This window comes from Hyla sarda, chromosome 3, assembly GCF_029499605.1.
Source record: "Hyla sarda isolate aHylSar1 chromosome 3, aHylSar1.hap1, whole genome shotgun sequence".
NCBI lineage: Eukaryota > Metazoa > Chordata > Amphibia > Anura > Hylidae > Hyla > Hyla sarda.
This window is the reverse complement of record NC_079191.1, coordinates 435,202,429-435,230,040: the sequence shown is the minus strand read 5'-3', so window position 1 is coordinate 435,230,040 and position 27,612 is coordinate 435,202,429. Positions and strand designations below refer to the sequence as shown.

The following is a 27,612-nucleotide window of genomic DNA, read 5'->3' as shown; positions in this document are numbered from 1 at the left end:
GGAGGTAAGGCCACCTGAGCCGGGTTTATGTAGTCCACACTGAGGGTAAGTGGGGGGTCTGGGGTAACAGTGGTGGTGGTACAAACAGAACCCGTGTCCATATCCCCCTCACTCACATCCCCCTCCTCACCTCCCTCCATCTCCTCCTCCTCGCTCTGGCAGTCATCTTGGTGACAATCTTTTTCTGAACCTCTGGAGACCCCCTTTTTGGGGAACCTCTCTTCATTAAGAATCTTCTCACTGAAGAAGCCGGCTCCAGCCACAATGTCTGCTCTCAGCTGCACAATCTCCTCCACCTCTTTCTTTAGTGCTCTCACCTTTGCAGTGAACGCTGCTCTCTTGCCCTTGGCTGCTGTATCCGCCTGGTAAGTTGCAAACTTAATGTCTTCTCTAAGACCTCGTAGCTGTTTCCCAAGCTGTTCATATTGGGCCATCTTTGCCTGGATTCTAGATCCGAAAGTCTCCAGGGATTCCCTTGGCTCCTTTACCCCCCATTGCTGGGGTTCTGAGGAGCCTGAGGTAGAAGCCTTCACTCCACTCCTCTGCCTGGATGAGCTTCTTTTCCCAGAGGAACTTTTGCTGGAAGCCTTGCAGCTCCCAGCTGGGGATGGGGGAGGGGGCCCCACATGGCGATGGGCCCTGGTGGATCGTCTCACCCCATCCTGGCTGCTGGCCGTCGCATTTTCCTTTGCACCCCCCGCCGGCCGGGTACGGGGAGTGCAAGATGAAGCCTCCTGGGGCTCCATAGCAGGAAAACCCTCTACCCAGGTATCTGCCACACACCTGGGGAGGGGCGGATGGAAATCACTGCTTCACTGGAAGAGTCTGGAAGTAACAGGAGCTCAGACACACCCAACCTCTCTCCAGAGCTGTACTCACTATTCTGCTGGTGAGGTCACTGTGTACATACATTACATTACTTATCCTGTACTGATCCTGAGTTATATCCTGTATTATACTCCAGAGCTGTACTCACTATTCTGCTGGTGAGGTCACTGTGTACATACATTACATTACTTATCCTGTACTGATCCTGAGTTATATCCTGTATTATACTCCAGAGCTGCACTCACTATTCTGCTGGTGAGGTCACTGTGTACATACATTACATTACTTATCCTGTACTGATCCTGAGTTATATCCTGTATTATACCCCAGAGCTGCACTCACTATTCTGCTGGTGAGGTCACTGTGTACATACATTACATTACTTATCCTGTACTGATCCTGAGTTATATCCTGTATTATACTCCAGAGCTGCACTCCCTATTCTGCTGGTAGGGTCACTGTGTTTATACATTACATTACTTATCCTGTACTGATCCTGAGTTATATCCTGTATTATACTCCAGAGCTGTACTCACTATTCTGCTGGTGAGGTCACTGTGTACATACATTACATTACTTATCCTGTACTGATCCTGAGTTATATCCTGTATTATACTCCAGAGCTGTACTCACTATTCTGCTGGTGAGGTCACTGTGTACATACATTACTTAACCTGTACTGATCCTGAGTTATATCCTGTATTATACTCCAGAGCTGTAGGAAAGTAGAAATTGATGAGATTTGCTGAAGTAAACATGGATGGATTCTATACAGTGAATGGACAGGGTGATAGCCGGCCCCTTGTTCCTATTATATACACTTATCTAATATTCTTCCTTTTTCCTGACATTTTCCTTTATCCTGACCTTTTCCTTTATCCTGACCTTTCTCCTCTGAGGTCACCTGCACCGAGTCACAATGAGCAGATCTGTGGAGATTTGCCCCGTCAGCATTAAACCCCCAAATATAAGACAATAGAGGATGAAATGCTGAAATACATTTTTGTAATAGAAAATTTGCAGATTTTGCAGATGGGTAAAGATTCTGCCAGGGAAAGTGTCCGTCATCATTCATCTCTATCCCGCATCCTATAGGTTCGGTGCACAAATCATTCCCATTTCTCTCCTGTCTCTGCTAATTCTGGACAACTGAGGACCGGTGAAGAATACAGTCCAGGCAGAGGACTACAACTCCTAGTCAGAATTACATTGAGGTTATCCTTCCCCAGAAGACAAACTCAAATACTATTTACATTTATAGAAGGGGTGGAAACCACCAAAAAAGTCTTAAAGGGGTATTCCAGGCAAAAACCTTTTATCCCCTATCCAAAGGATGTCTATGGTTATAGGGGTCGTGATGTCACGCCACGCCCCCTCCATTCATGTCTATGGGAGGGGGCGTGACACGCCCCCTCCCATAGACATTAATGGAGGCGGCATGGCGTGACGTCACATCCCCAGTCCCAGAAACCCGGAGGTTTCCAAAACTGGAGATGCAGCCCCCGCATAGAATGCAGGTGCTTCAGGGAGATCGCGGGGGGTCCCAGCGGTGCCCCCCCCCCCCCCCCCGCGATCAGACATCTTATAAAATGTTTTTGCCCGGAATACCCCTTTAACCAAAACACATGAAATCCCTTATACATCCGCATGTAGAGATTCAAGAGTCAGGAGTTTGGGCTCCTTCAGGGAATGAACATTAGCATTGAGCGCAAATATTCGCAATTCGAATATTTATTGCAAATTTTGCATATTCGCAAATATGGTGATTATAGCGCTATATTTTAGCAATTACGAATATTCGTAATTTTTTTTTTACCCACAGAACACAACACAGTGATCATCCCTCCCTGTTTCCAGCTTGTGGTCTAAAGAAGACTCCTATACTATCTACTGTATATGGGTACGTTCACACGCACAAATTTTTGGGCGGGTTTTCCGCTGCGTATTTGAAAGTGGGCGGGCTCTTCCCGGCTGTCTGTAGCTGATTTTCTGTGGCGGAATGTACACTGTGGAAAATTCGCCGCAAGCCCTATTGAAGTCAGTAGGGACTGTGGCGGATTTTCCGCAGCGTAAATTCCGCGGCGGAAAATCTGCTGCGGACAGCCGAGAAGAGCCCGCCTACTTTCAAATACGCAGCGGAAAACCCGCTAAAAAATCTGCGCGTGTGAACGTACCCTTAGACAGGAGAGCAAATTTTTTCCAAATATGAGAATATGCAAATATATTCGAATATCGTTACTAAAGAATATTAGGAGATAGATAGAGAGATAGATAATATAGATAGATAGATAGGTAGATAGATAGTTATCCGCATGCGCACACACGAACATAACCCAGACTATATTGAATATGCGAATTTCACGATTATAGGACGAATATTCGTCCATATATTCATGAAATATCGCAAATTCGAATATGGCCTCTACCACTCATCACTAATGTACACGGTTGCATCATGGTGGAAAATGTTTGGCTAAAGTGATGATTGAGATTTAGTGGGAAGTTGTCGTGAAGATCTCGTGTATTGTTACCATGAAGATCTAATGGGATCTGGTTATGAAGGTCTAGGGCAGTGGTCTCCAACCTGCGGATCTCCAGATGTTGCATAACTACAACTCCCAGGATGCCCGGACAGCCAACGGCCAATGTCACATGATTTTAAAGACCTGATGTCACATGTGTGGTGTCCTGGTACCGTATGGTATACCGTACCTTTTATGGTGGTCCCCAAATCCAGAGTTACTCCGTTCCGGTAGGGTTCTCCTGGTGGGATTGCCCTTAGTCACCTCTTCCTTCTTTAATTTTGTGATGTTTGTGTGTGTGTATTTAATTGTGTATAAAGTGTCGCAGGACCTTCGGTCATGTGACTAATGTTAATTCTCTTAGGGTATGCTAAAGGACCTTCCTAGGTCACGTGTGTGGTCACATGTTTGGACCATAATTCCTTGTGTAAAGTGACTGACAGATGGTATGGACCAATGAGCTCAAGGCCAGCCCCTGCCCATATAAGGGAGCTGCCAGCTGGTGGCCAAGTTCGACAAGGTCAGAGGTTATGGTACCCTCATTGATTGCCAAACCGGCTATACCATTCTCGTAAACCATCGAGCTGTCCAAAGGCCTTACATCAACAAGAAGTTCCATTCGTTGGAGGTGGGTGAAATAGTTGAATATATACCTGTACAGGGTCTGCAAGGAGAGTGGGCTGCCGCAGTCACCATACCTGCAGCTCCTACCCAGCTTCCTTTCCAGTACTTACCTTACGAAGATTGGGAGGCGGACCCCTTCCAGTTGAGGCCGAAATGGCCTGCTCCTGTTGCTTCCACCGAAGAGCCTACAGAGAGGGAGTCTCTACAGCAGCAGCCGGATGCCTCTATTTTCAGCAAAGTTCCAAGGCCTACTCCTACCAAGAAGGTGAGGCCTAAACTGCGAGCACCAACAACCGTGCCTAGGCCTACTCCCAGCCCGGAGGTTTGGCCTGCCCATCAGGCACCAACGAAAGTGTTGCAGCCCACTCTAGACAAGGAGGTGGGGCTGGATCAACCGGCACCAACCATTGTGCCATTGGCATCGTCAGCAGCGGCCAATAATTACATGGTCAATGTTAACCCTTCAGTGTCCCACTCTACCCTCTCTAATGTGGTGTTGGGACACCACTATCAACCCCGTCAGGGACTGCTTGCCAAGTTCTGTAGTTAAGAGAGGCAGGGGCTCTGCAAGAGGAGCAGGACGTCACCGAAAGAGCTTTTTCTAAGGGTTGACACTTATGTGTAATTCCAGCTTTTGTCTCCACAGACTGACGCAACATTTAAGGAAGCATCTAGCAGAACTTTGCTAAGACGGCTTAAGTTATCTACGTAACCATCAAGCTTGTGCCTGACACTTGGGTCAAGAGACTCCTAGCACTTAGGAGATTCGTAAGTGTGTGACCGGCTAAACTGTGCTAGCCGTGTTCTATGGACTCCTAGTGCAGGTGGACTGATGATCCTTGCGCGTCTGTTCAAATATATATAACCTAATAGTAATATATTATTTCCTTGCCTAATTGCACTTATCAGGTGAATGCACCTGGAATTTGTTGTAATTTCAATAAATGCTGTTCTCAGGTTGGACCAGATGTAACTGGTTCTTGTACACGAAAAATGTTGCTTTATGCACGTGTACATAAAAAAAAAAAGGTGTTGTAGTAGTTGTAAATAGGTGGCTCTCTCAGCTTCTCTGAGAGTAACATTTCTGTCACCCCTCAATAACACCTTCTCAAAGGTCGACTCAGGGTTAACCACCCTTAAGATACCAAGACTGACCTTCCAAATAGTACCTGTACACATAGTACATCAAATAACCACTCAAGTGTACTTACCTCACTCTAACTTAGTACACCAAACAAAAATATCTCACATTCTAAGTAATTAAAAACAAAACTTTAGGGATTGTAGCCTATGTCATTATTCAATTCCTGCCACTGTTATGTACACTAACTTTCTTCTCTTTACGTGTTCAGGATGCTTTTCCTGGCCAGAAGGCACTCCTGTAAGCTAAAAATTATACACATATTCAAAAAGGTAACCTAGGTAAGGTTTATCTGTTGAGTTCTAGGGGTAAGAGCGTGTAGCCAATGGACCCTTGTAGCTAGTTATTGGTAGACAGCCACAGGCAAGAAAGTATAATTTCAGTGTACTAAACAGGAAACAAATGTGGTAAAAGAAAAGAAAAATGTGTCAAGTGAGATTTATAATGTTTCTAGTCAGTCAGAGAAAATAGAAAGAGAAAATAAAGTGAGTAAAAGTATTAGGATGTATCCAATGTCTTAAAGTGTCATCCTGTCACTAAATTCGTGAACAGCATAATTCTGTTTATGCTGAGTTTATCTGTACCTATGTTTATACCTGAAAAGTTAAATAATCTTGTTGTATTCATACAGCCTGAATAATGGACATTTGAAGAGTTATGCCCAGGACTGTTAAAAAGCAACTGTTGCACTTCGTCCCTCTGCCTTAGGGGACAGACGTAAGGGGGTTTGTGATGTCCCTGTATCGTATAGTATACTGTACCTTGTATGGTGGTCCCCAAATCCAGAGTTACTCCGTTCCAGTAGGGTTCTCCTGGTGGGATAGCCGCTAGTCACCTCTTCCTTCTTTAATTTTGTGATGTTTGTGCGTTTGTATATTTAATTGTGTATATAGTGTTGCAGGAACTTTGGTCATGTGACTAGTGTTAATTCTCTTAGGGTATGCTAAAGGACCTTCCTAGGTCACGTGTGTGGTCACATGTTTAGACCATAATCCCTTGTGTAAAGTGACTGACAGATGGTATGGACCAATGAGCTCAAGGCCAGCCCCTGCCCATATAAGGGAGCTGCCAGCCAATCCTCGCTCTCTTGGGTTCCGGACTAGCAGAGAGAAGAGATACGTGCAACTTTCAAAGACAAGACCAGGCCGAAGCCTGACAATACCGCAACTTACCAAATCGTGAGTTACAATACAACTCCTTGCTAAAGTCTGCGTGACTGCTGGACCTAAACTCAATCCCCTAAATCCAGCGGAACAGCGCTTATAAATATCCTGAGCTTAAAACTCACAAGGTCCCAACCAACTGTCAGGATCCTAATAGATTCTTCTTGTACAAAGACTGTTCCTGTTTAAGTCTGCATAAAACCTGCAGTAAAAGTTCCGACAGTTTTCTGAAACATTCGGTTGTGGACAATCATTTATTATCCCTCCCTATCGCTCTTGGGACAGGTGGCGATAGGACAAGTATTTACAGAGGAGCCCTCACCCCGGCATCACGAGTGTTAAGGGTTAACCAAACTCCCTTTAGTCACTGCACAGCTACACCCCCTATTCCCTACACCCCCACAAGCTTACCACACATGGTTATAAAGACCTGATTTCACATGGTTATAAAGACCTGGTGTCACATGATTATAAACTCCTGATGTCACATGATTATGAAGACCTGATGTCACATGATTATAAAGACCTGATGTCACAGGGTTATAAAGACCCGATGTCACATGGTTATACAGACCTGATGTCACGTGATTATATAGACCTGATGTCACATGATTATGAAGACCTGATGTCACATGATTATATAGACCTGATGTCACAGGGTTATAAAGAACTGATGTCACATGATTATAAAGACCTGATGTCACATGATTATAAAGACTGATGTCACAGGGTTATAAAGAACTGATGTCACATGATTATAAAGACCAGATGTCATAGGGTTATAAAGACCCAATGTCACATGGTTATAAAGACCTGATGTCACATGATTATATAGACCTGATGTCACATGATTATATAGACTTGATGTCACGTGGTTATAAAGAACTGATGTCACATGATTATATAAACCTGATGTCACATGATTATATAGCCCTGATGTCACATGATTATAAAGATCTGATGTCACATGATTATAAAGACCTGATGTCACATGGTTATAAAGACCCGATGTCACATGATTATAAAGACCTGATGTCACATGATTATAAAGACCCGATGTCACATGATTATATAGACCTGATGTCACATGATTATAAAGACCTGATGTCACGTGATTATAAAGAACTGATGCAGCATGGTTATATAGACCTGATGTCACATGATTCTAAAGAACTGATGTCACATGATTATAAAGACGTGATGTCACATGATTATAAAGATCCGATGTCACATGGTTATAAAGACCTGATGTCACATGATTATAAACATCTGATGTCACATGATTATAAAGACCTGATGTCACATGATTATATAGACCTGATGTCACGTGATTATAAAGACCTGATGCCGCATGGTTATATAGACCTGATGTCACATGATTATATAGAACTGATGTCACATGATTATAAAGACCTGATGTCACATGGTTATAAAGACCTGATGTCACATGGTTATAAAGAACTGATGTCACATGATTATAAAGAACTGATGTCACATGATTATAAAGACCTGATGTCACATGATTATATAGACCTGATGTCACATGGTTATAAAGAACTGATGTCACATGATTATAAAGAACTGATGTCACATGGTTATAAAGACCTGATGTCACATGATTATAAAGACCTGATGTCACATGGTTATAAAGACCTGATGTCACATGATTATAAACATCTGATGTCACATGATTATAAAGACCTGATGTCACATGATTATATAGACCTGATGTCACGTGATTATAAAGACCTGATGCCGCATGGTTATATAGACCTGATGTCACATGATTATATAGAACTGATGTCACATGATTATAAAGACCCGATGTCACATGGTTATAAAGACCTGATGTCACATGGTTATAAAGACCTGATGTCACATGATTATAAAGAACTGATGTCACATGATTATAAAGACCTGATGTCACATGATTATACAGACCTGATGTCACATGGTTATAAAGAACTGATGTCACATGATTATAAAGAACTGATGTCACATGGTTATAAAGACCTGATGTCACATGATTATAAAGACCTGATGTCACATGGTTATAAAGACCTGATGTCACATGATTATAAACATCTGATGTCACATGATTATAAAGACCTGATGTCACATGATTATATAGACCTGATGTCACGTGATTATAAAGACCTGATGCCGCATGGTTATATAGACCTGATGTCACATGATTATATAGAACTGATGTCACATGATTATAAAGACCCGATGTCACATGGTTATAAAGACCTGATGTCACATGGTTATAAAGACCTGATGTCACATGATTATAAAGAACTGATGTCACATGATTATAAAGACCTGATGTCACATGATTATACAGACCTGATGTCACATGGTTATAAAGAACTGATGTCACATGATTATAAAGAACTGATGTCACATGGTTATAAAGACCTGATGTCACATGATTATAAAGACCTGATGTCACATGGTTATAAAGACCTGATGTCACATGATTATAAACATCTGATGTCACATGATTATAAAGACCTGATGTCACATGATTATATAGACCTAATGTCACATGATTATAAAGACCTGATGTCACATGGTTATAAAGACCTGATGTCACATGATTATAAAGACCTGATGTCACATGATTATAAAGACCTGATGTCACATGATTATAAAGACCTGATGTCACATGGTTATAAAGACCCGATGTCACATGGTTATAAAGAACTGATGTCACATGATTATAAACATCTGATGTCACATGATTATAAAGACCTGATGTCACATGATTATATAGACCTGATGTCACGTGGTTATAAAGACCTGATGTCACATGGTTATAAACACTGTATATACACTGTGATGTCTTCCTATAGATGTGATTGAATCCAGATAAGTCATGTGACTATATTCTCGCCGTCATCTTTTACAACGACTCTCCGTTCTGCTGAATTCTCAGTCGCTGTCCATGGTGCTGATCGGGATTAGTGATGAGCGGCAGGGGCCATTTTCGAATTTGTGATATTTTGCGAATACATGGACGAATATTCGTCCTATATTCGTGAAATTCGAATTCTTGCTATGTTCATTCTTTTTTTTTTCATGCGAAAATTTGTAATGAAATTCGCATAGTGAGCATGCGTGATTATATCTTTCACCTAAAAGAAGGGAGGGATCAGTGTCCACTGGATGGAAGTGCCGATATTCGCAAATATTTGCATATATTCGCCCCCTCTCCCCCAAAAAATAAATTAATATTCGTCATTGCGAATATATATCACTGTAATCTAAATTTTCGCAAAATCATGAAGTGCCAATATTTGCAGTAAAATTCACATTTCGATTATTCGTTCTCAACACTAATCGGGATCAGCCAAATCCTGTTGACCTGATTCATCCCTTACACCAGTGTTTCCCAAAGGGGTGCCTCCAGCTGTTGCAAAGCTGCAGCCATCGGCTGTCCGGCATACTGGGAGTTGTAGTTTTGCAACAGGTGGAGGCACTCTGGTTGGGGAACACTGCCTTACACCATGAATCTCTCGCACAGTTCTGGCGGCAGTAGCAGACTACAGAGTAGTTTATACCGCAGACACAGCTGCGATAAGAATAACATACTTTACATATCTAATTTTACAGGAATTAACATCTGGTATAATCCCGCACACACCATCTGGTAAAATACCGCACACACCATCTGGTATAATCCTGCACACCATCTGGCATAATCCCTCACACACCATCTGGTAAAATACCGCACACACCATCTGGTAAAATACCGCACACACCATCTGGTATAATCCCGCACACACCATCTGGTATAATCCCGCACACACCCTCTGGTATAATCCCGCACACACCATCTGGTATAATCCCGCACACACCATCTCGTATAATCCCGCACACACCATCTGGTATAATACCACTCACACCATCTGGTATAATACCACACACACCATCTGGTATAATACCACACACACCATCTGGTATAATCCCGCACACACCATCTCGTATAATCCCGCACACACCATCTGGTATAATCCCGCACACACCATCTCGTATAATCCCGCACACACCATCTGGTATAATACCACACACACCATCTGGTATAATCCCGCACACACCCTCTGGTATAATCCCGCACACACCATCTGGTATAATCCCGCACACACCATCTCGTATAATCCCGCACACACCATCTGGTATAATACCACACACACCATCTGGTATAATACCACACACACCATCTGGTATAATACCACACACACCATCTGGTATAATACAGCACACACCATCTCGTATAATCCCGCACACACCATCTGGTATAATCCCGCACACACCATCTGGTATAATCCCGCACACACCATCTGGTATAATCCCGCACACACCATCTGGTATAATCCCGCACACACCATCTCGTATAATCCCGCACACACCATCTGGTATAATACCACACACACCATCTGGTATAATACCGCACACACCATCTGGTATAATACCGCACACACCATCTGGTATAATACAGCACACACCATCTGGTATAATCCCGCACACACCATCTCGTATAATCCCGCACACCATCTCGTATAATCCCGCACACACCATCTCGTATAATCCCGCACACACCATCTCATATAATCCCGCACACACCATCTCGTATATTCCGTAACACACCATTTTATATAATCCCGCACACACCATCTCGTATAATCCCGCACACACCATCTCATATAATCCCGCACACACCATCTCGTATATTCCGTAACACACCATTTTATATAATCCCGCACACACCATCTCGTATAATCCCGCACACACCATCTCGTATAATCCCGCACACACCATCTCGTATAATCCCGCACACACCATCTCGTATAATCCCGCACACACCATCTCGTATATTCCGTAACACACCATTTTATATAATACCGCACACACCATCTCGTATAATCCCGCACACCTTTCTTTTTTTTTTTTTTAAATCAACTGGTGCCAGAAAGTTAAACAGATTTGTAAATGACTTCTATTAAAAAATCTTAATCCTTCCAGTTCTTATTAGCTGCTGAATGCTACAGAGGAAATTATTTTATTTTTGGATTTCTTTTCTGTCACAACCACAGTGCTCTCTGATGACACCTCTGTCCATTTCAGGAACTGTCTAGAGTAGGAGAAAATCCCCATAGAAAACATATGCTGCTCTGAACAGTGCTCTGATGTCAGCAGAGAGCACTGTGTTTGTGACAGAAAAGAAATCCAAAAAGAAAAGAATTTCCTCTTTAGTATACAGCAGCTAATAAGTACTGGAAGGATTTTTTTTTATAGAAGTAATTTAAAAATTTGTTAACTTTCTGGCACCAGTTGATTTAAAAAAAATAGTTTTCCACCGGAGTACCCCTTTAAGTGTATTTTTTATTCATTGAGGGAACTAGCCCCTCAAAAGGACAGAAAACCCCCCAATTTTTAGTTATTGGCTTAACAGAAGAGAATCCGCCTCATTTTACTTCAATCAGATCTGACAATTACATTGCATTTTCCTGGATCTATAGTGTCAGGAGAATATCTAGACGCTGCCAGACACATCTTCTCATGGAGATCCAGCGCCTGAGCCGTCACGGCCAATAGTCAGCAACACTAATCATATTGTATAAGAAGTGAGCGCGGAACGTCATACAGAATAAAGGACACAGGGATATGGAGTCGTATAGAGGAGACAGAACCAAATATTGTCTCCCCTATCATCCATCTGCACCAGGCACAAATGTCACAGACTCTTTACCTCTACAGGAGGAGATTGTAATAAATAGTCTGGGATCAGGAATGGGAAAGGAAATACCAATAATTGTGACCATATGATGACTGCCCAGTCCCAAAAGAGGTTTACACTTTTCATCCTCAATGAGATACATACTGAAAAAAAGATAACTGTATTACTATAATACTGCTCCTATATACAAGAATATAACTACTATAATACTGCTCCTATATACAAGAATATAACTACTACAATACTGCTCCTATATACAAGAATATAACTACTATAATACTGCCTCCTATATACAAGAATATATCTACTATAATACTGCTCCTATATACAAGAATATATTTACTATAATACAGCTCCTATATACAAGAATATAACTACTATAATACTGCTCCTATATACAAGAATATAACTACTATAATACTGCTCCTATATACAAGAATACAACTACTATAATACTGCTCCTATATACAAGACTATAACTACTATAATACTGCTCCTATATACAAGAATATAACTACTATAATACTGCTCCTATATACAAGAATACAACTACTATAATACTGCTCCTATATACAAGACTATAACTACTATAATACTGCTCCTATATACAAGAATATAACTACTATAATACTGCTCCTATATACAAGGATATAACTACTATAATACTGCTCCTATATACAAGAATATAACTCCTATAATACTGCTCCTATATACAAGAATATAACTACTATAATACTTCTCCTATATACAAGAATATAACTACTATAATACTGCTCCTATAGACAAGAATATAACTACTATAATACTGCACCTATTAACAAGAATATAACTACTATAATACTGCTCCTATATACAAGGATATAACTACTATAATACTGCCTCCTATATACAAGGATATAACTACTATAATACTGCTCCTATATACAAGTATACAAGGATATAACTACTATAATACTGCCTCTTATATACAAGGATATAACTACTATAATACTGTTCCTATATACAAGAATATAACTACTATAATACTGCTCCTATATACAAGAATATAACTATTATAATACTGCTCCTACATACAAAAATATAATTACTATAATACTGCTCCTATATACAAGAATATAACTACTATAATTCTGCTCCTATATACAAGAATATAACTACTATAATACTGCTCCTATATACAAGAATATAACTACTATAATACTGCTCTTATATACAAGAATATAACTACTATAATACTGCTCCTATATACAAGAATATAACTACTATAATACTGCTCCTATATACAAGAATATAACTCCTATAATACTGCACCTATATACAAGAATATAACTACTATAATACTGCTCCTATATACAAGGATATAACTACTATAATACTGCCTCCTATATTCAAGGATATAACTACTATAATACTGCTCCTATAGACAAGTATACAAGGATATAACTACTATAATACTGCCTCCTATATACAAGGATATAACTACTATAATACTGTTCCTATATACAAGGATATAACTACTATAATACTGCTCCTATATACAAGAATATAACTACTATAATACTGCCTCCTATATACAAGAATATAACTACTATAATACTGCTCCTATTTACAGGAATATAACTACTATAATACTGCTCCTATATACAAGAATATAACTACTATAATACTGCTCCTATATACAAGAATATAACTAATATAATACTGCTCCTATATACAAGAATATAACTACTATAATACTGCTCCTATATACAAGAATATAACTACTATAATACTGCTCCTATATACAAGAATATAACTACTATAATACTGCTCCTATATACAAGAATATAACTACTATAATACTGCTCCTATATACAAGAATATAACTACTATAATACTGCCTCCTATGTACGAGAATATGACTACTATAATACTGCTCCTATATACAAGAATATAACTACTATAATACTGCTCCTATATACAAGAATATAACTACTATAATACTGCTCCTATATACAAGAATATAACTACGATAATACTGCCCCTATATACGAGAATATAACTACTATAATACTGCTCCTATATATACTAGAATATAACTACTATAATACTGCTCCTATATACAAGAATATAACTACTATAATACTGCCTCCTATATACAAGAATATAACTACTATAATACTGCACCTATATACAAGAATATAACTACTATAATACTGCCCATATATACAAGAATATATCTACTATAATACTGCTCCTATATACAAGAATATAACTACTATAATACTGCCCCCTATGTACAAGAATATAACTACTATAATACTGCTCCTATATACAAGAATATAACTACTATAATACTGCTCCTATATACAAGAATATAATTACTGTAATGCTGCCCCCTATGGACATGCCTTGAGTAGATATTTTGTCTGTAATGTAATCCTCCATTATCCCATTAGTAATACTGTAATGATACAATGTAACAATTCTAATGACCGTTCCTCTTTATGACAATGTTATTTTTATTGCTGAATGTATGGATCGGAGTTCTCCATCATTTCTTCGTCGCTCTCGTCCTCATCTGGGTAATTACGTTGTGTCATTGAATAATAGCAGAAATGTAAATGACACTTTTTCAGTAATTGGTTTTAAAATTAATGTGGAAGTATCAATTAACCTGGACAGTAATTGATGACACCCCCGCCGCTCAGATGGATCAGTCTAATTTCTAACATTTATAACCAATTACTCCTAATATTAGGCCCCCAACTCCTGATAGAAATTCATGGGCAGCATTTGGTAATATGTATTTTGTACAGTACATAATACAGTGGTCCCTCAACATATGATATTAATTGGTTCCAGGAGAACCATCATATGTTGAAACCATCATATGTCGAGTACATATGTCTATGTAAAAATGGTAATTGGTTCTGGGGCCTCGGAACCATTGTAAGTTGAATACATTTCTCTATGGGAAACTGCTAATTGGTTCTGGGATGACCATTGTATGTGGAGTGTATGGGGAGTGTTTAACAAACCAGGGTGCCTCCAGCTGTTGTACAACTACAACTCCCAGCATGCATGTACAGCCATTGACTGTCTGGGCATGCTGGGAGTTATAGTTTTGCAACAGCTGGAGGCACACTGATAGGGAAACATTGATGTATGGGGTGTATAGTGTGTATATGTATTGTATGTGATGTGTGACATCGTATACAGTACTGTACAGTTCTTTAAATACCTTCAGGGGGGACAGAATGTCCTCCATTACCATCCTGCCGACTACAGCTCTATAGGAAAGGAAGGGGAGGGCAGCCAGCAGCTCATTGGATGCCTGCAGCAAGATGCTGCAGGCTATTGGCTATGGCTGCACTGGGGGGCGGGGCTTACACGGAGCTCACAGTGGAAGCCTGTATGAGTTAGCAGGACAGCGTGTGAGTAACAGGAGGCAGAACGGGGCACACGGGGACATTAAACAACTATCTGTCAGTTACTGAAGTTGTCAGCGCTGTCACATAGCTGACCCAACACACAGCAGCATCATATGTCGAGGCTGCCTTCAACATACGATGGGCTCTGAGAGGCCTTCATATGTTGAAATGATCATATGTCAGGGCCATCATAAGTCGGGGGGGGGGTCACTGTACAAATATGATCCTACAGAATATACCACTATCCACCAGGGCACACCCCTATACATGGAGTCAGCTGTATGATGTAAAGGTTATACAGTACATAATACTAATATGATCCTACAGAATATACCACTATCCACCAGGGCACAGCCCTATACATGGAGTCAGCTGTATGATGTAAAGGTTATACAGTACATAATACAAATATGATCCTACAGAATATACCACTATCCACCAGGGCACACCCCTATACATGGAGTCAGTTGTATGATGTACAGGTTATACAGTACATAATACTTATATGATCCTACAGAATATACCACTATCCACCAGGGCACACCCCTATACATGGAGTCAGCTGTATGATGTAAAGGTTATACAGTACATAATACTAATATGATCCTACAGAATATACCACTATCCACCAGGGCACAGCCCTATACATGGAGTCAGCTGTATGATGTAAAGGTTATACAGTACATAATACAAATATGATCCTACAGAATATACCACTATCCACCAGGGCACAGCCCTATACATGGAGTCAGCTGTATGATGTAAAGGTTATACAGTACATAATACTAATATGATCCTACAGAATATACCACTATCCACCAGGGCACACCCCTATACATGGAGTCAGCTGTATGATGTACAGGTTATACAGTACATAATACTAATATGATCCTACAGAATATACCACTATCCACCAGGGCACAGCCCTATACATGGAGTCAGCTGTATGATGTAAAGGTTATACAGTACATAATACTAATATGATCCTACAGAATATACCACTATCCACCAGGGCACAGCCCTATACATGGAGTCAGCTGTATGATGTAAAGGTTATACAGTACATAATACAAATATGATCCTACAGAATATACTACTATCCACCAGGGCACAGCCCTATACATGGAGTCAGCTGTATGATGTACAGGTTATACAGTACATAATACTAATATGATCCTACAGAATATACCACTATCCACCAGGGCACAGCCCTATACATGGAGTCAGCTGTATGATGTAAAGGTTATACAGTACATAATACTAATATGATCCTACAGAATATACCACTATCCACCAGGGCACAGCCCTATACATGGAGTCAGCTGTATGATGTAAAGGTTATACAGTACATAATACTAATATGATCCTACAGAATATACCACTATCCACCAGGGCACAGCCCTATACATGGAGTCAGCTGTATGATGTAAAGGTTATACAGTACATAATACTAATATGATCATACAGAATATACCACTATCCACCAGGGCACAGCCCTATACATGGAGTCAGCTGTATGATGTAAAGGTTATACAGTACATAATACTAATATGATCATACAGAATATACCACTATCCACCAGGGCACAGCCCTATACATGGAGTCAGCTGTATGATGTAAAGGTTATACAGTACATAATACTAATATGATCCTACAGAATATACCACTATCCACCAGGGCACACCCCTATACATGGAGTCAGCTGTATGATGTACAGGTTATACAGTACATAATACTAATATGATCCTACAGAATATACCACTATCCACCAGGGCACAGCCCTATACATGGAGTCAGCTGTATGATGTAAAGGTTATACAGTACATAATACTACTATGATCATACAGAATATACCACTATCCACCAGGGCACAGCCCTAAATATGAAGTCAGCTGTATGATGTAAAGGTTATACAGTACATAATACTAATATGATCCTACAGAATGTACCACTATCCACCAGGGCACAGCCCTATACATGGAGTCAGCTGTATGATGTACAGGTTATACAGTACATAATACTAATATGATCCTACAGAATATACCACTACCCACCAGGGCACAGCCCTATGCATGGAGTCAGCTGTATGATGTAAAGGTTATACAGTACTTAATACTAATATGATCCTACAGAATATACCACTATCCACCAGGGCACACCCCTATACATGGAGTCAGCTGTATGATGTACAGGTTATACAGTACATAATACTAATATGATCCTACAGAATATACCACTATCCACCAGGGCACACCCCTATACATGGAGTCAGCTGTATGATGTAAAGGTTATACAGTACATAATACTAATATGATCCTACAGAATATACCACTATCCACCAGGGCACAGCCGTATACATGGAGTCAGCTGTATGATGTACAGGTTATACAGTACATAATACTAATATGATCCTACAGAATATACCACTATCCACCAGGGCACAGCCGTATACATGGAGTCAGCTGTATGATGTACAGGTTATACAGTACATAATACTAATATGATCCTACAGAATATACCACTATCCACCAGGGCACAGCCCTATACATGCAGTCAGCTGTATGATGTAAAGGTTATACAGTACATAATACTACTATGATCATACAGAATATACCACTATCCACCAGGGCACAGCCCTATACATGGAGTCAGCTGTATGATGTAAAGGTTATACAGTACATAATACTAATATGATCCTACAGAATATACCACTATCCACCAGGGCACAGCCGTATACATGGAGTCAGCTGTATGATGTAAAGGTTATACAGTACATAATACAAATATGATCATACAGAATATACCACTATCCACCAGGGCACAGCCCTATACATGGAGTCAGCTGTATGATGTAAAGGTTATACAGTACATAATACTAATATGATCCTACAGAATATACCACTATCCACCAGGGCACAGCCCTATACATGGAGTCAGCTGTATGATGTACACGTTATACAGTACATAATACTAATATGATCCTACAGAATATACCACTATCCACCAGGGCACATCCCTATACATGGAGTCAGCTGTATGATGTAAAGGTTATACAGTACATAATACTACTATGATCATACAGAATATACCACTATCCACCAGGGCACAGCCCTATACATGGAGTCAGCTGTATGATGTACAGGTTATACAGTACATAATACTAATATGATCCTACAGAATATACCACTATCCACCAGGGCACAGCCCTATACATGGAGTCAGCTGTATGATGTACAGGTTATACAGTACATAATACTAATATGATCCTACAGAATAGACCACTATGCACCAGGGCACAGCCCTATACATGGAGTCAGCTGTATGATGTAAAGGTTATACAGTACATAATACTAATATGATCCTACAGAATATACCACTATCCACCAGGGCACAGCCCTATACATGGAGTCAGCTGTATGATGTACAGGTTATACAGTACATAATACTAATATGATCCTACAGAATAGACCACTATGCACCAGGGCACAGCCCTATACATGGAGTCAGCTGTATGATGTAAAGGTTATACAGTACATAATACTAATATGATCCTACAGAATATACCACTATCCACCAGGGCACAGCCCTATACATGGAGTCAGCTGTATGATGTAAAGGTTATACAGTACATAGACGCACCCCCAGAACAATCATCTGGAATGTATAATGTAGACATACTTGGTATTTTAGTGCACTGGAAGTGATAATAAGACACTTGTGAAAAAAGATGTATGGTGCTGTTTCATTACTAATTTACCTCCGGCGGCCATGCGGCGTGTCTCCTCATCCGACGTCCAACTTGAGACGCCAGATGAATGTGACCTGTCCCATTCAAATAAATGGGATCAGTTCTGCAGTTTCCTTCCGTGAGTGCGGAAGGGAAACACCGCTGGACAACTGACATGTAAAGAAGACCTAACAGTTATAAGCAGCAGGCTCTGTAACAATGCTCAGCAGCAGGCTCTGTAACAATGCTCAACAGCAGGCTCTGTAACAATGCTCAGCTGCAGGCTCTGTAACAATGCTCAGCAGCAGGCTCTGTAACAATGCTCAGCAGCAGGCTCTGTAACAATGCTCAGCAGCAGGCTCTGTAACAATGCTAAGCAGCAGGCTCTGTAACAATGCTCAGCTGCAGGCTCTGTAACAATGCTCAGCTGCAGGCTCTGTGACAATGCTCAGCTCCAGGCTCTGTGACAATGCTCAGCAGCAGGCTCTGTGACAATGCTCAGCAGCAGGCTCTGTGACAATGCTCAGCAGCAGGCTCTGTGACAATGCTCAGCAGCAGGCTCTGGGACAATGCTCAGCAGCAGGCTCTGTGACAATGCTCAGCAGCAGGCTCTGTAACAATGCTCAGCAGCAGGCTCTGTAACAATGCTCAGCAGCAGGCTCTGTAACAATGCTCAGCAGCAGGCTCTGTAACAATGCTCAGCAGCAGGCTCTGTAACAATGCTCAGAAGCAGGCTCTGTAAAAATGCTCAGAAGCAGGCTCTGTATCAATGCTCAGAAGCAGGCTCTGTAACAATGCTCAGAAGCAGGCTCTGTAACAATGCTCAGCAGCAGGCTCTGTAACAATGCTCAGCAGCAGGCTGTGTAACAATGCTCAGAAGCAGGCTCTGTAACAATGCTCAGAAGCAGGCTCTGTATCAATGCTCAGAAGCAGGCTCTGTATCAATGCTCAGAAGCAGGCTCTGTAACAATGCTCAGAAGCAGGCTCTGTATCAATGCTCAGCAGAAAGCTCTGTGACAATGCTCAGCAGCAGGCTCTGGGACAATGCTCAGCAGCAGGCTCTGTAACTTTTCTCACCAGCAAGCTCTGCAATGGTTCTCACCTGCAAGCTCTGTAACAATCCTAAACAGCAGGCTATGTAACAGTTTTCTGCAGAATGTTCTGTAACAGTGCTCATAAGCAGGCTCTGTAACAGTTATCTGCCGCAGGCACTGTAATGGTTCTAAACAGCAGGCTCTGTAACACTACTCAGCAGCAGGCTATATAACAGTTCTTAGCAGCAGGCTCTATAACAGTTCTCAGCAGCAGTTTCTGTAATGGTCCTTAACTGCGGGCTCTGTAACAGTTCTCAGCAGCAGGCTCTGTAATGGTTCATAACAGCAGGCTATGTAACAATTCTCAGCAACAGGCTATGTAACAGTTATCAGCAGAATGTTCTATAACAGTGCTCAGCAGCAGGCTCTGTAACACTTCTCAGCCGCAGGCACTGTAATTTCTCTCACAAGCAGGTCCTGTAACAGTTCTCACCAGCAGGCTTTGTAACAGTTCTCAACTGCAGGATCTGCAACAATTCTCAACAGCAGTCTCTGTAACAGTGCTCAGCAGCAATCTCTGTAACAGTGCTCAGCAGCAGGCTCTGTAACAGTTCTCAATGCAGTCTTTATAACAGTTCTCAGCAGCAGGCTATGTATAAAATGCTCAACAGCAGTCTCTGTAACAGTGGACAGTATCAGCTTCTGCTACAGTACACAACAGCAGGCTCTGTAATGGTTTTCAACAGCTGGCTATGTAACAATTCTCAGCAACAGGCTATGTAACAGTTTTCAGCAGAATGTTCTGTAACAGTGCTCATAAGCAGGCTCTGTAACAGTTATCTGCTGCAGGCACTGTAATGGTTCTAAACAGCAGGCTCTGTATCACTACTCAGCAGCAGGCTATATAACAGTTCTTAGCAGCAGGCTCTATAACAGTACTCAGCAGCAGTTTCTGTGATGGTCCTTAACTGCGGGCTCTGTAACAGTTCTCAGCAGCAGGCTCTGTAATGGTTCTCAACAGCAGGCTATGTAACAATTCTCAGCAACAGGCTATGTAACAGTTATCAGCAGAATGTTCTATAACAGTGCTCAGCAGCAGGCTCTGTAACAGTTCTCAGCCGCAGGCACTGTAATTTCTCTCACAAGCAGGTCCTGTAACAGTTCTCACCAGCAGGCTTTGTAACAGTTCTCAACTGCAGGCTCTGCAACAATTCTCAACAGCAGTCTCTGTAACAGTGCTCAGCAGCAATCTCTGCAACAGTGCTCAGCAGCAGGCTCTGTAACAGTTCTCAATGCAGTCTTTATAACAGTTCTCAGCAGCAGGCTATGTATAAAATGCTCAACAGCAGTCTCTGTAACAGTGGACAGTATCAGCTTCTGCTACAGTACACAACAGCAGGCTCTGTAATGGTTTTCAACAGCTGGCTATGTAACAATTCTCAGCAACAGGCTATGTAACAGTTTTCAGCAGAATGTTCTGTAACAGTGCTCATAAGCAGGCTCTGTAACAGTTATCTGCTGCAGGCACTGTAATGGTTCTAAACAGCAGGCTCTGTATCACTACTCAGCAGCAGGCTATATAACAGTTCTTAGCAGCAGGCTCTATAACAGTACTCAGCAGCAGTTTCTGTAATGGTCCTTAACTGCGGGCTCTGTAACAGTTCTCAGCAGCAGGCTCTGTAATGGTTCTCAACAGCAGGCTATGTAACAATTCTCAGCAACAGGCTATGTAACAGTTATCAGCAGAATGTTCTATAACAGTGCTCAGCAGCAGGCTCTGTAACACTTCTCAGCCGCAGGCACTGTAATTTCTCTCACAAGCAGGTCCTGTAACAGTTCTCACCAGCAGGCTTTGTAACAGTTCTCAACTGCAGGCTCTGCAACAATTCTCAACAGCAGTCTCTGTAACAGTGCTCAGCAGCAATCTCTGTAACAGTGCTCAGCAGCAGGCTCTGTAACAGTTCTCAATGCAGTCTTTATAACAGTTCTCAGCAGCAGGCTATGTATAAAATGCTCAACAGCAGTCTCTGTAACAGTGGACAGTATCAGCTTCTGCTACAGTACACAACAGCAGGCTCTGTAATGGTTCTCAACAGCAGGCTATGTAACAATTCTCAGCAACAGGCTATGTAACAGTTATCAGCAGAATGTTCTATATCAGTGCTCATCAGCATGCTGTGTAACAGTTTTACGCCCCAGGCACTGTAATGGTTCTCAACAGCAGGCTCTGTAACATTGCTCAGCAGCAGGCTATATAACAGTTCTCAGCATCAAGCTCTATAACAGTTCTCATAGCAGGGCTCTGTAATAGTTATCAACAGCAGGCTATGTAACAATTCTCAGCAGCAGGCTATGTAACAGTTATCAGCAGCAGCAGGCTATGTAACAGTTATCAACTGGGGGCTCTATAACAGTTCTCAGCAGCAGGCTCTGTAATAGTTCTCAACAGCAGGCTAAGTAACAATTCTCAGCAGCAGGCTATGTAACAGTTATCAGCAGAATGTTCTACAACAGTGCTCAGCAGCAGGCTCTGTAACAGTTCTCAGCTGCAGGCACTGTCATTTCTCTCACAAGCAGGTCCTGTAACAGTTCTCACCAGCAGGCTCTGCAACAATTCTCAACAGCAGTCTCTGTAACAGTGCTCAGCAGCAGTCTCTGTAACAGTTCTCAATGCAGTCTTTATAACAGTTCTCAGCAGCAGGCTATGTACAAAATGCTCAACAGCAATCTCTGTAACAGTGGACATCATCAGCTTCTGCAACAGTGCTCAGCAGCAGGCTCTGTAACAGTTCTCTACAGTAGTTTTCAGTTGCAGGCTCTCACCACCCCCATCATGTATCTTCTTTATGACACTAAAACTCAGCTTTACCTCTAGCCATGTGGTGTACAGTTAGTCTCTGATCCCGGTGCAGTCACAGACCTATTCACACCAAACCGTAAATCAGTGGTCTTCAACGTGCGGACCTCCAGATGTTGCAAAACTACAACTCCCAGCATGCCCGGACAGCCAACGGCTGTCCGGGCATGCTGGGAGTTGTAGTTTTGCAACATCTGGAGGGCCGCAAGTTGAAGACCACTACCCTAAATAGAAGAGTCGGAGCTTTCTGCGTCAAGCCTATCGTAGTAGCTCAATGCATTTTCTAGGTAGACCCAACTGACCCACCAGGCTGTAGCAGACCCTCCCTTTATAAAGGTCACCGCAGTCAGCTGACTAATCTGATACAGATATTTGGGTTCTTCTGGACCTGGGTGTTCCCTGTTGTCCCCCTACCAGTCATTTCCTCTTCCAGTTCTGGATTTCCTTTCCTCATCGAATGCTCAACCAAGACCATCCCCGTCACTGTCTCCCGGTTGCTGCGGCAGCGGCGGCCTTTCTCATTTCGAGCGCATGCAGACCTTACAATGAAGGTTTTTGAAATAAATGAACCATTTCAATTAACATCGTAAAAAATAAAACAGCCGTGATTTACAAGAAACAATTAGATTTACATTTTTACAATTACCAGAAATTCTGGAACAAAATCCCTTCCAGGAGCCGCGGAGGTGAACGTTCCGGCTGTAGAGCGCCGAGATTCTAGAGTCAAAGGTCACGACTTTGAATCAAAAATGTGCATTTTAATCCTAGAGTTCTCTAAGCCTCGGCCGACACCCAACTTTTTTAATACTTTTCCTTTTTTTTATTTTTTTTTCGTTTCAGCCGGTGACTGTTGAAGGTCGTGATGCCGCGTGAGAAAAGAGGCGCGGCGGCGTTAAGTTTCTCCTAAGAAAAGGTGAAGGGTGAAGACGTAATACGATGGCAGAAAGTCGAGAATTAAAAAAAATAAAATTTGGGCACTTTTTGCTATTATGAGGTGTCCCTCAAGAGGTCCGAGGCAGTAGTCTACAAATTGTGGACCTCCAGATGTTGCAAAAATACAACTTCTAACTAGGAATAAAATATATAGATTTTTTTTATATCAGGACATAATAAGACTGATCGGAGACAAGAACCTTAAGGGGTACTCCGCTGGAAAACATTTATTTATTTATTTATTTTTTATCAACTGGTGCCAGAAAGTTAAACAGATTTGTAAATTACTTCTATTTAAAAATCTTAATCCTTCCAGTACTTATCAGCTGCTGTATGCTCGACAGGAAGTTATTTTATTTTTTAATTTTTCTGTCTGACCACAGTGCTCTCTGCTGACACCTCTGTCCATATCAGGAACTGTCCAGAGCAGGAGAAAATCCCCAAAGCAAACCTCTGCTGCTCTGGACAGTTACTGACATGGACAGAGGTGTCGGCAGAGAGCAATGTGGTCAGAGTGTAAAGAACTACACAACTTCCTGTGGAGCATACAGCAGCTGATAAGTACTGGAAGGATTTAGATTATTATATACAAGTAATTTACAAAGCTGTATAACTTTATGGCACCAAATGATTTGAAAAAATTTGTTTTCCACCAGAGTACCCCTTTAATGCAGCCTCACTGTTTCCCATGTAACCACCCCCGTTAGATGGGCCGCAACTGTTCATAGCTCAATGAGTTGCAGTGATACCTAAATGTTAACTTAAAGGCGTACTCCACCCCTAGACATCTTAAAGGGTTACTCCGTTCACTAGTGTCTGGAGCATTGATTGAGTTCTGAACGCTGGGTGCGGGCTTCCGTGTTCACGCCCGCCCCCTCGTGACATCACGTCTCGCCCCCTCGATGCAAGTCTATGGGAGGGGTCGTGACAGCACAAGGGGGCAGGCACAAACACGGAAGCCCGTACCCAGCGTTAGGAACTCAATGTTCCGGGTGCTGGGTATTGGAGTAACCTTTAATCTGATCTGATTGTGGGGGTCACGCCACTGGGGACCCCCGCGTTATCCCCCCGCTGCTCGCCGCAATCGTTTAGAGCGTCGGGTGCAGAGCTGGAGGCTTGGGATGTCATGGATGTGTCCCACTCATGACATCAAGGCCACGCCCCCTCAATGCAAGTCACACGGCCGTCACACCGCCTCCCATAGACTTGCATTGAGGGGGCGTGGCCGTGATGTCACGAGTGGGGCGTGACTGTGTCATCACGAGCCTCCGCTCCTCATCACCAGTCATCCAACATGGAGCAAAGTTTGCTCCGTGCACCGGATGTCTGGGGTGCCGCAGCAGAGATCGTGGGGGGTCTCAGCAGCGGGACCCCTGCAATCATACATCTTATCCCCTATCATTTTGGATAGGTTTAAGATGTCTAGGGGTGGAGTACCCCTTTAAATTTCCAGCATGGCCCTGTACCCTGGGACTCATGGAGCCATCAGGACTGTACCACTAATCCCCACATTAGGATGCTATGAGCGGCCGGGATTAGCCTTGTCTCCAGTGTGGCGGATGTTTTATCGGGTCATCGTGTAATGAATCTTCCTCAGTTAATTAGAAATAAATCACCTCAGTAATTAGCGGATGAGACATTATTGACAATCTCATTTGGGGTTAATCAGTTCTGTACAGAAGCCGAGGGATCTATGTAAAGCGCCCGGGAGCCGCTCACCCCGGGGCGTATTGTATGGTGGGGACAGGAGCCGATACTGAAGGTTACGTCCTAATAGCCAACAATTACAGGGACCGCGGCCGTCAGTAATGTAAATGCAATTAATGTAAAGGGATTCATTACTAAGGCCAATACTGAGGACCAACCACAGGGACCGTAAATATCTCATCTCATGCTGACAGAGCTTAATAGTTATAATATAGAGGTAAAGTCGTCAGCTGTGACATGTATATACATAGTGACTCCGCCAGCAGAATAGTGAGTGCAGCTCTGGAGTATAATACAGGATATAACTCAGGATCAGTGTTACGCCGAGCGCTCCGGGTCCCCGCTCCTCCCCGGAGCGCTCGCTTCACTTTCCCCGCTGCAGCGCTCCGGTCACATCCTCTGACCCGGGGCGCTGCGATTCCACTGCCAGCCGGGATGCGATTCGCGATGCGGGTAGCGCCCGCTCGCGATGCGCACCCCGGCTCCCGTACCTGACTCGCTCCCCGTCTGTTCTGTCCCGGCGCGCGCGGCCCCGCTCCCTAGGGCGCGCGCGCGCCGGGTCTCTGCGATTTAAAGGGCCACTGCGCCGCTGATTGGCGCAGTGGTTCCAATTAGTGTGTTCACCTGTGCACTTCCCTATATCACCTCACTTCCCCTGCACTCCCTTGCCGGATCTTGTTGCCATTGTGCCAGTGAAAGCGTTCCTTGTGTGTTCCTAGCCTGTGTTCCAGACCTTCTGCCGTTGCCCCTGACTACGATCCTTGCTGCCTGCCCCGACCTTCTGCTACGTCCGACCTTGCTTCTGCCTACTCCCTTGTACCGCGCCTATCTTCAGCAGCCTGAGAGGTGAGCCGTTGCTAGTGGATACGACCTGGTCACTACCGCCGCAGCAAGACCATCCCGCTTTGCGGCGGGCTCTGGTGAAAACCAGTAGTGGCTTAGAACCGGTCCACTAGCACGGTCCACGCCAATCCCTCTCTGGCACAGAGGATCCACTACCTGCCAGCCGGCATCGTGACAGTAGATCCGGCCATGGATCCCGCTGAAGTTCCTCTGCCAGTTGTCGCTGACCTTACCACGGTGGTCGCCCAGCAGTCACAACAGATAGCGCAACAAGGCCAACAGCTGTCTCAACTGACCGTTATGCTACAACAGTTACTACCACAGCTTCAGCAGTCATCTCCTCCGCCAGCTCCTGCACCTCCTCCGCAGCGAGTGGCCGCCCCTGGGCTACGCTTATCCTTGCCGGATAAATTTGATGGGAACTCTAAGTTTTGCCGTGGCTTTCTTTCCCAATGTTCCCTGCATCTGGAGATGATGTCGGACCTGTTTCCCACTGAAAGGTCTAAGGTGGCTTTCGTAGTCAGCCTTCTGTCCGGAAAAGCCCTGTCATGGGCCACACCGCTCTGGGACCGCAATGACCCTGTCACTGCCTCTGTACACTCCTTCTTCTCGGAAATCCGAAGTGTCTTTGAGGAACCTGCCCGAGCCTCTTCTGCTGAGACTGCCCTGTTGAACCTGGTCCAGGGTAGTTCTTCCGTTGGCGAGTATGCCGTACAATTCCGTACTCTTGCTTCAGAATTGTCCTGGAATAATGAGGCCCTCTGCGCGACCTTCAAAAAAGGCCTATCCAGCAACATTAAAGATGTTCTGGCCGCACGAGAAATTCCTGTTAATCTACATGAACTTATTCACCTAGCCACTCGCATTGACATGCGTTTTTCCGAAAGGCGTCAGGAACTCCGCCAAGATATGGACTCTGTTCGCACGAGGCGTTTCTTCTCCTCGGCTCCTCTCTCCTCTGGTCCCCTGCAATCTGTTCCTGTGCCTCCTGCCGTGGAGGCTATGCAGGTCGACCGGTCTCGCCTGACACCTCAAGAGAGGACACGACGCCGTATGGAGAACCTCTGCCTGTACTGT

The 27,612-nt window shown here is 42.9% G+C and overlaps 1 protein-coding gene across 1 annotated transcript in view; it reads right to left on the bottom strand.

The window, feature by feature from the left end:
* The window catches only part of ALK (ALK receptor tyrosine kinase), a 1,017,868-nt gene that overhangs the window by 949,067 nt on the left and 41,189 nt on the right, over positions 1–27,612 (bottom strand). The window lies entirely within an intron of this gene.